The following is a 3,788-nucleotide window of genomic DNA, read 5'->3' on the forward strand; positions in this document are numbered from 1 at the left end:
TGCGATTCCACGAGCTCCGAGCCTCGATCAACATCGTCATCCTCTCACGTTAGGGTTGAAGGGGGAGTGTAGCCTGTTAAAACCCGTCACTCACGTTGCAGGCAAATAAGCCCGCCATGGCAGTGTTTTTGACCCAGCCCAAAAACCGCTGCCATGGCAGCCCTTTTCGGGTTCTATTTTTCCAGGTAGCGTTTTTTCCCCCAGTTTGTAAGGTCAAGGCTAGAGGACGCGGCCTGTGCGTTCCCATCGACTTTGTAGGCGTCTAGCACTAGCATGGGAGGGCATGGTCGGTAGTGGAGCGAGAGCTACGACCCGATTACCTTTTCTGAAGAAATAGAAGAAACAGAAAAGCTACAAGGGTTACATAGGGCAAAACTTTTTTTTTTTTGAGGGAATACATAGCGCAAAACTTGATGCAGCAGATGGAATTCTAGGATTATCCTTTGGGACGCAGCGAAAAACTTGATGCATCAGATGGAATTCTAGGATTATCCATGGCAACTAGGTGCATCACAGAACATCTTCATCCACCTAAGTCATGGTACCTGAGCATCCATATATGATATACGTTACAATTCTACTACACAAAAGTGAGCGACACTGCACACTACGTACTACACAAAAGTGGCCGACACAGGCTACGATCGACGTCCAGCCTGACGATGATCCATCGTAACTGCTACGCACAAGAATAAGATCACCACTCACTCCGACGGAGCACTGCTTCCATCCCGAGGGGCGATCGTCAAGACAAGCCCGAAGTGGTCGCTGGGCAGCACAGGCAGCATCCACTCCCACGTCCCGCTGAATTTCTTTCCAGACTTTGACTTATGGCTGAATTCCTTCACCTCCTCGTACGAGACGCCGGGCATGGGCTCCTTCCCAACCATCTCGATGCCTTGGACCTCGAAATCCGGCAGCTTGCACACGAACCGATCCAGACTCAGCTGTAGTTTCTTGTACCCTTTAGACAGCATGGCGTTGGCCACCGTGTCGTACGTCCAGCCACCTTTCATCCGGCTTCAGCTGAGCCCAGGCGTCAGCCCAGCCGTCCGGCAGAGGGAAGGTCCCGTCTATCTTGTCGTCCCAGTTCATGTCGCCGCAGAATATCGCGTTGCGTGATCCTCCCAACCATTCGAGGGACGCCTTCGCCTGAGCGGCCCGCTTGTTTCTGTTCATATCGTGATCCCACCAAGGAGCCTCACGGCGCGGGCTCTCTAGGTGGCTTGTACCCAACACCAAGGTCACCCCGCCAATGCTGACATTTGCCATGCTCAGCTCCCTTCCCATTGCTGAATTGGGAAATGGAACGCCGCGGAAAGAATCCACAGGCAATTTGCTCATCTGCATTTGTTGGCAATTGGATCAGGGAACACACAAGGCAGAAACATGGTTTTCTCACTTTCGGTGTAATTTCGGAAACTTCATTAATTTTGGTACATACTGAAAAGATATTGCATTTCGGTCAGTATATTTCAGCAATTTCGGTAGTACGCACAGATTCAAATTATTTTTAACTTATTTTTTAATTTTCAAAGTATTTGGTTGGATCTCAGTAAATTCAATTGGAAATTTCGGTCCTTTGGCCAAATTGAAAAACGGCATGATTGAATCGGCAATAGCTGAAATGTATCTGAAACTAAAGTTTAAAACCATCACGAGATACATTTCTGAAATCTGAAAAGGAAAAATGGTAACAAGGCACCATCCATGGATTCAAATCAAACACCGATTGTTTTCGCAAAATCAAACACCTTGTTCATCATGATTATTTCCTTCTTATCTAATCCAAGGTGTTTTAGTGTATTCAAATCAAACACCTTTTGTTTTTGCGAAATCAAACACCTTGTTCATCATGATTCTTTCCTCCTTGTCTAATCCACAGGATAGTGACTTAGCTCACATCAGTGCAACCGCCTTAAAAACACTCCATCCATCAGAAATATAAGATGTTCTAACTCTTTTGTAAATTGGATGTATATGGACACGTTTCAATGTGTTTGTTCACACATTTCAGTCCGTATGTAGCCATATTGAGATATCCAAAACATCTTATATTTGTGAACGAAGGGAGTACTATGTAAAGTACCAACAGAAACGCTGAGATACTATATATATTAGCATCTTCTCGTAAAAAAAATACTGCATCAGCATCAAAACCATGAAATGGCATGATTCCAACTATGATTCTGAAACTTAGAGAAAAGACTATACCTGCATGCAGAAGTATGATCTCATAGTTCTTTTCTTTTTCGTGAATGGTCTCACCATATTGGAGCGGACCTTTTCCGCTTCTATATAATATTCCATTTCACGTGGCATCAAGCAGTTGTATTCTGGCCACCAGTCGGATTTTTTCAGAAGCCCATGTATCTCTGGTGTAACCTCCTGCGGTCTCAGATGAGGCCTGTTCAGAAGAAAAAAGAAAAGAAAAGAATGGATTGTTTTGGACAATTCTGTACCTGGAGGCATATAAGATCTGGGCTGTGGTGCTGAATAATATCTCCAATGGCAGGAATTCTACTGTGCAGTTCCATGTTCTGCCCGAAACACACATTGTACGTCATGATTTTAATGGCCTTGCTACACACACTAGTCTCTATTCACCATTACAGCAGAAACATACGAAAAATCAGTCACAGATGAAATCAGATTCTAAGTTGCATAATTGTAAGTAGCTACAAGCTGGCCGTATTTGCTTTGTTAACCTGTCAAGTGGGTCGGTAGCCCTGAATGTTTCCAGTTCAGGGAAATAAGCCCTGCTAACAATTAGTAAGAGGCTAGCGATAGCACCTCATTTTGTAGACAAAAATTGACTGAACAAAGTGAACCTATACTGTGTGAAAGAGCACTGCATTTAGGCAGCAACTGCAAACTTTGTGTTGAACTCTTCAGGATCTGTAGTACTCCATTTTTTTGTAGCTTTTAGGCTGTAATAATTAGCAACCAAGATGAAACCCTCAATAAATTTACAAGTACATCCATTTCCGTTGGTAGTTCACCGTGTAATGCTTCTTTATCAGTGTAACCCTAAGTCCTCAACTGTTAACACGCGACAGATCCAAATGAAAAGACCGCATCCAACACAAGAGCGAAGATACTGAAATACAGTATAATGGAGAAGCAATCCTTGGCACATTCATCAATTCTAGAACGAAATTTGCCACACACAAAAGAGATTAAATCCGAGGATGAACCTTCCTTGGCGGCCGCCTGGTGTGCCCCGTTGGCGCCCACGCCCTTGTCGGCCGACACCTCGGCGACGTCGGTCGACGCCGCGCGACCCCTTCTCATGCGCAACGGGAGGGACGATGCGCCTGGAGCAGCGGCCAGGCCAGCGTCGCAGGCCCCGGAGTTCTGAGGGTTGGAGTGTGTCCATAGGGCGCGGTGCCGGTGCCACTGCCACTGCGGCGACGCACTCCATCCCGGCGGCGGAATCCTCGCCGGGAGATCGTGGGGAGGGGAAGACGAGGTCAATGTCGGGGAGAGTAGGGTTTGGGGCTTGAGGAAGCGGAGGAGGCGACGAGGCGAACGGGAGAGGAGCGTGGCCATTGGCAATGTTTTCTTCTTTGTACGGAAATGTTGACATCTGGTTCGGTCGGGCTGTAGGTCTTCCATAAATACAACCGGACTCATCCAAACCCTCCTAAACAGCTAGGCAGACTTCCGGTCATTTACCTAGGCACACTGCTCAGTCACAAAATTATCATCCAGCCGGACCTTTTAAATTCACCCCAAATGTCTGGGCTGTCTAACACTTTTTAACTTCAGCTTATATGTGGAGTGAA

At 46.4% G+C, this 3,788-nt stretch overlaps 1 pseudogene; it reads right to left on the reverse strand.

The window, feature by feature from the left end:
• Nucleotides 1–366: 366 nt before the first annotated feature.
• On the reverse strand, nt 367–3,552 carry LOC109782119 (uncharacterized; annotated as a pseudogene).
• Between the last annotated feature and the right edge of the window lie 236 nt (nt 3,553–3,788).

Source organism: Aegilops tauschii, chromosome 1 (genome assembly GCF_002575655.3).
Source record: "Aegilops tauschii subsp. strangulata cultivar AL8/78 chromosome 1, Aet v6.0, whole genome shotgun sequence".
NCBI classification, from domain to species: Eukaryota; Viridiplantae; Streptophyta; class Magnoliopsida; order Poales; family Poaceae; genus Aegilops; species Aegilops tauschii.